Raw genomic sequence first — 14,676 nt, 5'->3', positions numbered from 1 at the left:
AGCGAACATCATGTGTATAGATCTATACGGGACTGACACTCCCACACCCAGACTACTAGCTACAGTCCGTGCCGGTAAGGCCCATGGGTGACATAATGCCACTACCTCTACGTGTGACCTGGAGGGTCATCGGATACTCTATTGTCGATCAGCATGGTTACATACGAGTTCACATTCACCCTTTGTTTTAGACTTTGCTAGCTGTATCGTTCACTCGATACTGTCTGGGGTCTGTATTTTCTTGTTATAGACTTATACTCTCTGGAGTCTATGCTTCCTTTTGTTAGACTGAGCCAGGCGTATCATTCATTCGATACTCTCCTGGAGTCTATAATTTCTTTTGCTTTAGTCAGCAGTATTACTGCTGAGGTATATGTTATTTTCCCCTAGTATTTTCACTTGTGATTTTCTCATTATTCTTTTAAAGTCAATTCTGTATTTTGGTAATGATAGTATTTTGGGGAAAATTACTCCTTAAAACATAAATCTGTCGGGTCTTAGTAGAAGACTTCTTTTATTTAGAAAATATAGGATTTTCTGGAAAGAACGCTAATACACCGTAGATTCTAGATTACTATCTTTCATAAAGTTATTTTGAACAAAAATATGTATTTATACAAATGACACTAAATACTTATGGACTTGCCAACATTATAAAATGCTGATACTCGCTTTCAAAATAACTTGTATTCTGAGGTCATCGAAAGACAGGTACATCCCGGGAGCTTTGCGAAGTCAGCCTAGAACCGAGTTGCATCTGTATTATTCTCTGTATTACTTTGATGTTGTTATGAGATGTAACCTATGTAAAATTATTACTATTAATGCAATGGTTGTTGTACTCTGATTACTATACTGCATATGTTGTGATACTTGACATGACGTCATCCACCCCAGAACATTTCCGACGTTCCGGTTTTGGGGTGTGACAGATGCGCTGCGATCAAGCCGGCTCCTTTCCTTTAAGCACGAAGTACCTGAAACCAAAACTGAGAACCGTAAGCACGAAGCTTAGTGAGTTCCCCCATCATACCACATACCATACAATCACAAAGCATACATACTGTCTGACAATTATGGGGTGCCCGACCTAGCCGGTACGGCCATTCTGGGGTGCCGACTTACCCGTGTCAAGCCATTCTGGGGTGCTGGCCTACCCGTCGGTCCTAACAACCGACCCTCGGGGATTATTCCACCCCCTACTGCTACTATCACATATATCATAACATAAACATACTATCAGACATATATGTGGTGTCCGAACTACCCTTCGGTCCTAACAACCGAACGTGGGGACTATTCCCCTCCTACTACCACTATCACATATAACATATCATGTCGGCATATAAACATATCATCGCATACTGTCAGACATATCTGGGGTGCCCGACCTACCCTTCGGTCCTAACAACCGAACTCTACTACTATCACATATAACATATCATGCCAGCATATAACATATCAGGTAGTAGCAAAACTATATGATATCTCAAAGACAATCATCTAACATACAACTCCTACTGGTGGGCCGGCATTGTGGTCGTAGACCCACCGATACTGGAAGGTAACTCACCTCACACTGCTGAAGTCCCGTAGACACAATCCCACACTGCTGAAGTCCCGCAGAGTCAACCCCAGCTGTTGGATGACAAATTCCCGAACGGTCAACACCAAAATAACACCCAATTAATAATTGGGTCACAACACATATCCATAAATACATACTTGGATAATTACTACATTACCCCAAGGTTGGCTTTATTCAAGCCCAATGCCCAATCCATAGGCCCAAAGTCCAACTAGGAATCAAGGCCCAACATATGGCCCAATTTTCCAATTTGGGCCCAAGCCTATACATGGTCTTATTCTAAGGCCCAACATCATATAATCATTAAGGCCCAAACTATGGTCCAATTTTCCAAATTGTTCCCAACCCCCTTACATGGGCCTTACCCTAGGCCCATTAAATTATTCTAGTCCAATCGCTTGACTTTGGATGGCCCATTAATAGCCCAACCATCAAGGCCCAATAAAAAGGCCCAACAATAAACCCAAGTGAAATTAGGGTTTCTCATAAAATGATGATTAGGGTTAAGTTTCCTACTTAACCCATTAAGGGCTTGATCCACTAACGACTTAATCCATTAAGTCCAATATTGCTTAAATTAATTTTTGTCATTGATTACTACTTAATATTTCAAGTTATCAAATAATTCCCGTGTGTCCCGATTAATTCCCCAAATTAGGGTTTCATTGCATTAGGGTTTTCCAAACCCTAATTAGGGTTTCCAACCCAAATACTAGCCCATTTATCAATTTATTGGGCTTTTAGGTCAATTAGGGCTTTATTGGACCTATTAGGCCCACTAGAATATCATTAAGCCTATTAGGGTTTTCACTTAGCCCATTAGGCTTCACTGGGCCCATTAGGGTTTTAAGCACCCCAAACGAATCAAACTCACAAGATAAGCACACTGTCACCCGACACGGGCCGGTAGCGGCAGGAGGCGGCAACCACCACCCTAAGGTGGTGGTTTTCAATTTCATTTCGTTATCCTTCTTTCTAGATACAATTTACAATGCTAACTGCAAAAATCAAACACACGCACACCAATACAAACACACATAAGCAATGACCTAGCGGTGGCCGGCGGCGGCCGGCGGTTAAGGACAACAGCCACCACCTCACGGTGGTGGCAGTGGGGTTTTCTTTATAACTCCGGCCAAAGGACCCTTTTGCAGTCCTGACCATTGAAACATACGCCTCCAACACTCTAATACGAACCCAGCTTCACGAGACCACCAACCCACCCACCATTTCACGATGGCAGGTGGCTTATGGAGGCGTCAGCAGGATGTAGCGATTTCGGAACGGCAGCAGCAAACGACGACAACGAAATGCGCCTAGCCTCCGACTAGAACCAAACAGCAGTGACGTCGTGGTTCCTTAGTGACGAAGGAGTAGCGAAAGCAGGATCTGATGGCCAAGGGCGGCGGCTGCGACGATCTCGGCCTCTCTCAGCAGCTTTCCAGCTTCCCATTCGCTTCCAGCAACAACGATGTGGCGGCACCTAGCGACGATTGGGTTGTTGTGGCAGAGGGAGGATGGGAATGAGAGGTGGCGGCGACCGGAGGTGAAGAAACGGGAGTGGCGGCCGGCGTGGGAGGCATAAGGAGGGTAACGGCTGATTCCTTCCTTTAGGGTTAGGGTTCCTTACACTTATATACCTAACTCCATAACCAAGTTGCCATAATGGCAGAATTGGTCCCTCCCCATAAGATTTCTTCACATTTAATCCAATATTTACCCTTTTTTACCCTGGATTTGGAAATCTTCTTCAATTTAAATCTGATAATTACCTTTTTAACCCCAACCATCCAAAAACCCTACAACTTGAGTCCCAATATTTTCCAAACAGCCCCTCCTTCAACAAATTATTTTCGATGAAGTCCTTATGTTACCAAATGGCCACCCATCTACCAAAACCTTTCCAACTTAAATTCTAATAATTACCGCAGAGCCCCTGACTTCCTAAATGTTTACAACCTAAATCCGGATTTTACACTTTTAACCCCCAATCTCTAAAATTGTGACAATTATCTCTACGAGACCATCAATTGATATATAATTATTTATTTTAGGGCTTCTATTTGTTCATTAATTAATTTATTTATCTAATAAATAAACGGGGTGTTACAGCTTAACTTGTCAACTCGCCGAGTCACCCGAGGGACTCGTCGAGTTCCTTGATGTTTACGGCCGTAAACCCTTAGCCGTGAACCCTTGGCCGTGAACTCTTGATCGTAAACAAGAAAACCCTCTCAACTCGCCAAGTCACTTGCACAACTCGCCGAGTCCCCTTATTCCGTTATGTTTACCGCCCTTTCCTGTGGGACTCAAGGTCCTAAACTTCAGATTTATACTCTACTAGTGATAATACCACGTAAAGTTGCCAACTTTATGTTCATACAAAGTCTCATAATGCCAAAACTACATCAACAAGCTTCTTACAAATCTCTAATTCATGAATAAGAATTAGGGTGCACCAAGGAGACAACTTTATGACCCTTGGGACCTAAAAAGGTCGAGATCTGGATCCATATCCTTGTGATAGGTCTAGATACAAACTTGGCTCCATTTCCTCAAGGATGACCATAATCTTCCAAAAGAAATATATGAGCTTTAAGCTTTAAGGTAACAGATTAATACCTCAATAAGGTGCCCAACACGAAATAAATACTCGATCTAGTGCTCCTCCCTTGATACTTCCTCTTCAAGCTTGAAATCCTCCCCAAAATCCCAAAGACAAGCTCCCAAATGCTCTTTCTCTCTTCACACACAAAAGGTTTGCGGTCAAGAACAGCTTCTAGGGTGTAAAATGGAAGGCTATGAGGCAGCTAATGATGTTTATATAGGGGGCAAACCCCAAAATTAGGGTTTTCTCCCTACAGCACTGACTCGCCGAGTCAGGCCTTCCGACTCGCCGAGTCGGTCCTGATCCGTGACCGCGATTAAATGCCTCCACTCGACGAGTTGGACTCCCAACTCGCCGAGTCCATGCACCACAACCCTAAAAATTTAACCAATCCCAATAATACATGGATCAGATGTTACACCTCATCGGTGGTTAGCTGAAAGGCTCTGCTCTTCACCGTAGGAGTCTCCTCCTTGACCTAACGGCCATTTATAATCCTCAATGTGGCAGGCGCAGGCGTCACCACTACTCCTCCAGACAACCTCGGACAATCATCCTTTTTATGACCGTTCTGGTTGCAGTGAAAACAAATCAAGGCCCTCCTAAGGCAGTCCTTGCTCATATGGCCCGCCTGGCCACACCCAAAACATCTTGATCCCACTGATCGGCAAGGTACGTCGTGCAGCTTTCCGCACTTGGCGCATCAACCCCGGCTCTGTTGGCCTCTACAATGAACATCGGTGGTCTTAGGCTTCTTAGCCTGACCAACTATCATCCGAACCTGCTCTGGATTCCGCTTCGTGCGGAGCTCCAACTCGATTTCCAGCTCACGGGCCTTCTCAATCATGTCATTCAGGGTTTTGCACCCTGAGAAACTCACAAACTCCCGGATATCATCCTTCAGCATAGCATGATATCTCGTCTTCCTCATTTCCTCATCCGCAACGTACTGTGGAACCAACAATGTCCTCTCATTAAACTTGGCGGTAATCTCTGCCACCAACTTCGTAGTCTGGTAAAGGTCTTGGAACTCCCTCACCAACTGTTGCACCTGGATGGTCGATGCAAACTCCCGATCAAATCTTCGGAAAAACTCCTCCCAAGTCATCTTAGTTACACCCATTGATCCTACCCCGTGGGTATCCTCCTCCCACCAATCTTGTGCTCGGTCCCTCAGCATACAGGACGTGAATCCCACCTTTGCCGCATCGGGGCAAAAACTCGTGTGTTGAGCATTTTCCATGCCAGCGATCCAACAGCGACTAGCGATGGGGTCCTTAACCCCAAAGAAATCGGACACACCACACGCCTTGAACTCCCGGAATGAGGGAGTTCGAGTCCCAATCTGACCCGCAACGATCTCGGCTCGGAAGGATCTGAGCTGCTCCTCCATAATCTCTATGATCCCCTCCTTGACAGTACCAAAAATCACCAGGGTAGCGTCAAGGATGTCGCGAGTAACCTCAGCCTCGATAAGCTCATGCAGCCTCTCGTCTATCGGCTCTGCACCAAAGCCTGAACCAGATCCTAATCCTGATCCTGAACCTGAACCTACTTGTGTAACCATCACCACCCTCAACTAAAAATACAACATAGAAAACAATTGATAAGGAAGTTCGAAGGGACTCCTCCCCACCGGACTCCTTAGAGCTTCCAAGTTTGTCCCCGTCTCGGGTAAAGGTCATGTGCTTGCAGTAGCACGGGTCCAATACTACCTTCCACACCTACCTGTACCTTCTTCAAGGCCATACCTGATACCTCTAATTCACCCAACAAAAAATAAATCATGCCCTACAACATACAACACATACGCACATCCTAGACTCTTCTAGGATTTCTAAATCCTCATAGCACCAAAACCTCAGCCAACACCGCAGGTTGCCCTATGCATGCAAGTTATACATAGATAGAATCACATAGACAGCCAAATAAAGCTCCTACCCTAAGACCACAACCAAATAAGGAAAAGGAAATAAGGCAAAATCCATCATTCTAGGTTTATGTAATCCTAAGCATATACAACTTTGAAAGCATACACTTAGCAAATAATAGTGTCAACATCAATCCCAAAAAATATATATTTCTAGCATGGTTAATACATTAGGAAACAATTACTTGAGCTCGGCCGATTTCGCGCATTGCACTCTCCTTTTTACTCAAGAAATCCATTTTCGGAAAAACTTAACTTTTGTGTCTTTTGAAAAGGTTTACCATTTCCTCAGTTTGAGTTCTGACACACCCGAGAGTGTGCCCGAATCCCTTAAACCAAGGCACTGATACCAACTAGTAACAGCCCAAAAATTACAAATAAAATTTTTTGTTTTTAAATTGGGAATTTCATTCATAATTGTTTAAAATAAATCCATTACATCAAGTCATAACAAAATATCAGAGTATCCATAACAATAAATGCGGAAAATGATGGAGAATGAATGATGCGACATCAAGTCGGGCTCTTCCCCTTAGTACCGAAAGTACCCGAAACACCCAAATAAACTGTAAGCAAAAGTTAGTGAGTTTCCTAAATAACACATACCAAGCATACAAATGGGCCTAATCCTAGGGTTCGTACCAACCCAACACAAATATGGGCTCCCGCCCTAGGGTTTATTTCAACCCAACAATTCACAGTAGTCCCCGCCCTAGGGTATATTTCAACCCGACATATCATATTGGGCCCCCTCCCTTGGGTGTATTTCAACCTAATCATAACAAACAACCCACAACAATTAATATATTGCATAACAAATAATTGGTCGGCCTTGGTGCCTTCGACACGTAATACCGGGAAGAGACTCGCCTCGGTTTGTTGAAAGTAATATCTGCTCAACTACCAATCCAAAATCTCACATTGTAAAGATATACAATTACTCTAATTAGGATTATGATACAAACCCGACTAAGGGCCCAAAATCCTAAGTCCAAGGTCCAAAACAGTAATGGGCCACAAGGCCCAATAGGCCTAACCTTAACACCCATAGCCCAAAAATAAATTCCAAGGCCCAATTACCCTAATCGATCCAGGCCCAAGGCTAAGTAGGGCCCAAATTGCTCAAAAGCCCATCGAAAGCCCAATACCCACTGGAGGCGTACGCCCAACGTACAACCTCAATACGCTTAGCGTACAAGGTTTTCTGGTGGTATGCGCAACATACAAGATAGTATGCCCAACGTACAAGCAACTTATGCAACAACAGCCATTAAGTGCTTAATACGTGAAAACTCAACGTTTAAAATCAGATCTGAGTCGATTAAGAGGTCCTAGGGCATAAAGTTGGCAACTTTATGCCCTTGCATGCCACATGGGAACCTAACACCTCATTTAACCCATTAAGACCCCTTTTAAGACCTTAACTTCATGCATGGAGCCTTAACAATCATCAAGCTAGCATTTTTATGCTTTTAACATGCCCAAAGAGCTTAGATCTAACATCTCAACCCTCTAGAGTTGCCCAAACTCACAAGAGAGGGTTCATGGACCAAGAAAGGACTTAAAACAAAACCCTAACTTAAACTAGCAAAACCAATAGCAAAATATGAGCTTTTTACCTCCACAACCTTCCCAAGATGCTCTATATTTAGGATCCAAAAGTTGTTCCCACATTCAAGGCTTGCTCACCGCTTCCTTTTCCTTGCTAACACACCATAAAGAGGGATATTTTAGGCACTTTCAAGCTCAAAAATAACTCACAAAGGAATTAGGGTTTTAAAGACTTTTGAAAACAATGGAGGCTAGTAAGGAAGGGGGTCCAAGGTCATAAATGAGCTTAAATAGGGCACAAGCCCGATAATTAGCGTTTTTGACCTCGGCCTCGTACGACCCGCGTACGGAGGGTCCTCAATTGCCAAAAATTAAATACTTCAAGGGTTAAATGAAATGCCTGGATTTTTTAATGTTACAATTTAAGAAATGAAATTTTCGAATTTTAAGGGGTAATTAATACTTTTAATTTTAAAAATCTGATTTAATAGATTACAATTCTTTTATTTCAGACATTCTAACAGAATATGTTTGAGTATCTTGAAAAATAATACCATTCTTGAATCATAAAAAAATACATATTCTAACAGAATACATATTTTGACTTAATGAACTTGCAAAATAACAAATTGTTGAACCATCGGTTGAAGAATACCAACATTCTTATATATTTCTAGACATTTGTACTTAAATACATATCCATAAATATTCTTACAAATTAAAAGTCTTATACATTTTAGTACACTTATACATATATTCTAATAGAATGTCATAAAAATGAATATACTTAAATAAAGATTCATACAATATTGTTATACATTCAATCTATTTCTATGTATGGAATCATCATTGGTTTCTTGAATGTTCAAATATTTGGTATTCTAAAATCAATATTGGATCCTTTAATCATTCTTGGCTCCATGGGACTATCAAACAAATATAGAAAATATAGTATAAACTATAATCATCATTTTAGTAGAATGCTTTGATGTGTGTTCTAACAAAATGTTCAGGTAAATATTCTTATATGTGATTCAATGTATATTCTAACAAAGTGATAAAGTAAAATATTCTAAATGAAGAACCTGTTCATTCTAGGAGATTGCAAAGTTTGGTAGTCACATTTTGAATCATACTCACTAGAAGAAGCAAAGAAAAAGAAAAAGACAAAGAAAACAATAAATAGATTTCATTTTATCATAATGCATTATCATAAATAGTTAACCATAATTCTATTAGGACTCACCGTTCTTAAGTGCAACATATTAATTCAACTCCTTCACCTGGATGGATAGGAAGTGAGAAATTTCATTTTATGAAAAAATGACGTCATGTGTATTGTAGGTAGTACAAACAAAATTCAAAATAAGACTCCACCTTTGATTGATTTTTCTTGTTCAAGAGTGTCTTGCTAGTATTAGAAGCAACTATATATATGAAAGAAAGTAGACACTTGTTCGAGAGTAACGAGGTTTCCTTCTCTTTTCTTGTTAGCTTCAACAAGTTCTGCAAAAACATAAATCGTAATAGTCAGGTTAAAAATGGAAATTTTCATTGTTGTTATAAAGAAGTAGATCAAGTTGTATTAATCAAAGGGAAGGATGCGTATTTTTGGATGAGTATTCCCTAATCATATAAATTAATGACTCAAATCAAGAACACACTGTCGAATGCAGATACTCAAAACAATAAAAAAAGTAAATGAAGGTAGGAAAAAGAGATGTTATAGAAAATTCACTGGCGATACATGAACCTAACCTATAAAAAAAGGATTAAAACTATAAAGTTTATAGATGAAACAATAAGATTACTAATGACATCAACAATAAGATTACTAATGACATAAAAAGAAAAATAACCCATTAAAAGAAAAGGTTGAAAAGATTAATGGAATTATAGGAAGTCTTCAAAGGTTGAATCTTTTATTGCCAAGAGAGAAAACAAAAAGAAAGAGTGCTTGTGGGAACCAGTATAAGCTTCTTTTAAATAAAAACTAAATTAAACCAATGTACAGATATCTTATAATTATCCAAGTACCTCATATGAAATCCAATCTTGTTTTAAAACCATGGCTTACAGCAACCAATATAAGCTCTGCACACATCTCTTATGACACTCGTTTCTGATAAGAAACCACCACTTTTCCAATGGATGGACATTCCAATCAGAGAGATGATCACAACATTCTAGTAAAATGATTTGTCGACATGGAGTATAAGAGTATTAGAAAAACCCTTTCATCAAAAATTAAAAAAACATTGAGAACCAAAAAAACCTTCTGTCAAACCTTATACTACCTTCTTTGGGACATTACATCAAACACTTAGGGTGCCTATTCCATCATAGGAAAATCATAATTTTTCTGTATGTGAGTTGAGTAAAAACAATAAAGGTAAGCTCATGTGGACAAAAGAAAACAAATCATACGAAAAAAAAAATGGAATCCAAATTTATTGAAAGCTAAGTGACTTGTAGACATGAAAAAAAAAAAATCGGTTTGAATAAAAATTTACAAAAGACTGAAGAATTCTAATTTAAGATTGAATTGGGTAGTGACTTCTACTCTTTTACCTGAGAATATGAATACCAGTAGACGAGGGTGTCTACTCTGTTACCCTCTGTTCATCTTTCCGTCAAAACACACAGAGAAGAAAGGAACAAAATGGTAAATATAATGAAGAACATTTTCAAAAGATACAACTTAGGCCACCATTTGTGTATTCATTCAACTATGAAAATAACCAATTAATTGGTTCCGTTTGTACTAACTAACTTGCATCGATGCAATGCCTTAATTTTAACATGCTACCAGAGAAAATGTGTGCAACAAATTGCAAATTTTGTATACTTTTTTTTTGTTTTCTGGAAATTAGTAAAATACATTACATATATGTATATCGTATTTTACAATGTTTCTTTATTTTGTTCATCTTTATAGACAAGGTATTGACAATGAGTTCAATTAACATGATCAATTTTATCCGTTTAAACCATAGGCAAGGAAAAGGACTCCGGATGATAAGTTACGATACTAACTCTGTTGTGGATATTCAATACACTAAAGCCGATGTGCATTTTTTTACTTCAAAATCATAAACTTTACTATATTTTTTTATGTAACAACTTAACTTTCATTTCTTCCCCTTTGTGTACCAATTTTTAAGCTAAAAAAAGATTTTGAAAGTAAGGTGTTATAATCCACTAATAAATGAAAGTAAGTTGATATTTTTTTAGAATTATATTGGGTGTATACAATAAGTAGCAACCTCCTCTCATTAATTGGTTTATTACGCATTTTTACACATTACTTGGGTTGGGGGATTAGTAAATTTTTCTTAACTTCTGTTAATCAATCAAGCTGTCTGAACTAGAATGCTATGTTTCTGATTGTTTACGAGTAATTGTATGATTGGAACATTGGATTGGTAAACTAGAAAAATGATTGTAAATATAAAATATTCCTTTTCAAGTGATGTATGTAGATTGTAGAGATGCCGCTTAATATAAAATTTCTTCTATTACTTAACAAATTAGGTACATGAAGTGGAAATGGTGGACACGATTTGCATTTGTAATTACAATGCTACAGTTATGGGTGCAAGTTACCTTTAAATCAATGTTTTTGAAGTCTGAACTCCAAATGTTACTTATTACTATCCACTTGATGCATATTGAAATAAATATTATAAAAAAGTTAATTATCTATATATTTACCATATGCTAAAAAATTAATTTATAAATGAAATATAAAAAGCTATCCACTTTTTACCTTTGAATCCAATTCCATTCCATTTATGATAACCAAACACATACATTGCACATAACATTTTCTTATAATTCCAACTCGCTTCTGTTCTGTAATCTGTATAATCAAACATGCACCAAAATATTGATTGCCTCTGTCGCAGTGAAGTGGGAAACGCTCTAGTTAGTATCAAATAACATGTCTACTACATTTATTTGTATTTCACGATAATCTTGAAATTTTAAACTTAATATAATTTTCCTCACAAAACAACCATCTTTTAATTACAGAAAAAATCAATAAACTTCTAAACTAATTAGAATTTTATGTATCAAGTAGCATGCTTAACACATTTTTTATATCTCATGTTTGAAATTTTAAACTTTAAGAGATTGAAATTTAACTATCACTAACTAAATTGACGAAGCTAGATTAATAAATCCAAAAGTGTTTTATATTTTACATTTTTATAATGTTTATATATGGTTCATATATAAATAAAATGACATGATGTATATATATCAAAGAAAAGATTCACAAAGAAAATGATAACATAAGATTATAAAAATCTGAAATGAAGATAATACAACTTGACGAAGATTGTTGATTTAAGTTTTAGAGATGCAGATTTAAGTTTTTAAGTTAATATCAATCGCTGTCATTTTAGTTTTCGTTTTCCCTAAATGCTTAGCATAGTATTTTCATTTCATTTAACTTAAAAACTTAAATCTATATCTCTAAAACTTAAATCAACAATCTTCCTTAAGTTATATTATCGTCATTCCAGATTTTCAACTTCTTCATCAATGGCATTTCCTTCTTCATCATTAGTATTTCCGTCTTCCAGATTCATCATATCTCCCTGTGGATTCGTAGATTCGGTGCACCGTGTGGTTGTCCTCCAACACATGGTATTCTAACACACCCCATATCCACTAAAGATGAGATAAAAGAGAAGAACGTGAATTAATGTTAGTGTTAGAGTGGTAAAAACTTTAACATTCCACTAGAATTTATACACTCTCACCTTGTAGAAGGAGAATAAGGTAAATTATATCCAAACAAACAGAAGTGAAAGCCACATAGTGTAATTTCTCACAATAACCAAAATATTTCTTCTTTTAATGTTCATCAAAGGAGAAAGATGGTCGCATCAAAAATAATCAAGAATAAATCAATAATCAAAGTGAATCATAAACATGGTATACCCTTTGAATAGAGAAGACTTGGTCTTCACTTCCCAGAAGAAATTTGCAGCAGCAATCATGGTTACTAAAAGTATGGGGAACCCGAAATTGTGAGTAACCAACCGGTCGTCCGCCAACTTGTTGAGCTAAATGATTGTTCACCATGGCGATCTCAATCTTTCTCTCTAGTTGTGTGTGTTGGTGTACAATGGACGCGAAAGCAGTGAATATAGATATGATAAAATGGAAAATGAGGGTTTTTATAGGCCTTGAGGGACAATAAGTGAATACGTCAAAGGAGGAAAGAACGTTTTGTCGAATCTCACACACCATGACGGTTGAGGGTCAAAGACTCTCCAGTTAGAGAGAAACGTTCTTTCCTCCTTTGTCGTATTTAATTATTGTCCCTAAAGGCTTATAAAAATCCTCCTTCATTTCACTATATTTATATTCACTGTTTTCGCCTCCATTCTACACTAACACACACATAAAGTTAGAGAGAAAGATTGAGATCACAATGACGAACAATCACGTAGCTCAACAAGTTGGGAGGTGCTCAACTCAACACTTAGGTCTGGTTCCTTACGTTACAAGTTCATCACATTTCTAGTAACCATGATTGTTACGACAAACTTCTTCTCGGGAGTAAAGACTAAGGTTTCTCTATACAAAGGATACACCTTGTTTATAATTTTCACTTTGATTACTATTTTATTCTTGATTATTTTGGATGCGACCATCTTTATCCTTGTGTTGAACACTAAAAGAAGATATTTCTTAATCATTGTGAGAAATCACACTATGTGGCTCTCACTTCTGTTTGCTTGGATAGGATTTACCATATTCTCCTTTTATAAGGTAAGAGGGTATAAATTATGTTGGGATGTTATAATTTTTACCAATCTAACACTAGCCTTAGGGCACGTTCTTTTTTTTTTATCTTAACTTAGTGGATATGGAATGGGTTAGAATATCATGTGTTGGAAGACAATCACAGGGTGCAACGGATCTGCAATCCGGTTAGAATACCATGTGTTGGAACACAATCACAGGGTGCAACGGATCTGCAATCCGGAAGACTGACATACCAATGATGAAGGAAATGCCACAATAATCACCTATACTCATAAAAGGAACCTGGTTGAGGAAATGCCACAACAATCACATATACTCATAAAAGGAACCTGGTTGACAGTTGACTGGTTCACCATCACAACAATCACCTAAACTATTATAATTGCATATATGTTTCAAGCCCTAAAATCTAAATACATATATGAAATTCTAAATTATAAATCCTCTTAGTTTCCAACTTTCAATTATCTACAATCTACACAATTTAAGTCTAAAACACTAAAACATTGGAGTAATTGCAATTTTGAAGCTGGCGGAGTACATACCGAGAGAGTAAGATCAGAAGGGGGGTGAGCATGAGATACCTGGTTCAAGACTTCAAGTAATCGCAAGCGAGAAGCTTATATTTCGTCGAGTTTGATAAAATGCTTCAGATCAGGGCTTCAAACATCTACACTATACAACTCACGAGTTGACGAGAGAAAAAAAAAATGGGGCTAGGGTTCGCGTTTGCCATCGTCGATCTGTGGTTTTTTTAGATCGCTCACTCTTTTTAAAATTAGGATCAAACAGATAGTCAACACATAGAATCAGGATCAAAATACAAATGGAGTTTTGTACAATGCGATATTATTTTCAAAAAATATTTACAAATCAATTGTACTTTCAAACTTGTTTACTAAAATATAGTAAATTTGTTTTCGTTAACTTTAAATTACTTAACTAAACTAAATACATGTTAAATATGACATGACTATCAATATCAATTTCGGTAATTTTCAATTACTTAACTAAACTAAATACATGCTAAAGATGACACGACTATCAATTTGTTATTACTTTTACGATATAAATTATCTTTATATTATAAAATTAAAATAACAAATGACCTTATTATTATATTATTATTATTATTATTATTATTATTATTTCTTTTGTAATAATTTAAATCATTCTCATCGACTGATTTTGTTGAATGGTTAAACGAAAGTC

At 37.6% G+C, this 14,676-nt stretch overlaps 1 long non-coding RNA gene across 7 annotated transcripts; it reads right to left on the bottom strand.

Annotated features, from left to right (window-relative positions):
• Window positions 1-508: 508 nt before the first annotated feature.
• LOC111887643 (uncharacterized) lies at window positions 509-14,314 on the bottom strand. Of its 7 annotated transcripts, none has more exons than XR_006190658.2 (6): window positions 9,715-14,314; window positions 9,055-9,183; window positions 8,924-8,960; window positions 8,763-8,816; window positions 7,746-7,831; window positions 509-977 (listed from the first exon to the last, which is right to left on the bottom strand). It is a non-coding gene; the product is annotated as an uncharacterized LOC111887643 (long non-coding RNA). The 7 variants fall into 7 exon arrangements; XR_006190656.2 differs by lacking the exon at window positions 509-977 and adding an exon at window positions 6,525-7,026; XR_002848831.3 differs by lacking the exons at window positions 509-977; window positions 7,746-7,831 and adding an exon at window positions 8,358-8,603 and having other exon boundaries at window positions 9,715-14,309.
• Between the last annotated feature and the right edge of the window lie 362 nt (window positions 14,315-14,676).

The sequence above is a fragment of the Lactuca sativa genome, chromosome 4, assembly GCF_002870075.4.
Source record: "Lactuca sativa cultivar Salinas chromosome 4, Lsat_Salinas_v11, whole genome shotgun sequence".
In the NCBI taxonomy this organism is placed as follows: Eukaryota; Viridiplantae; Streptophyta; class Magnoliopsida; order Asterales; family Asteraceae; genus Lactuca; species Lactuca sativa.
This window is presented reverse-complemented; position numbering and strand designations above follow the sequence as displayed.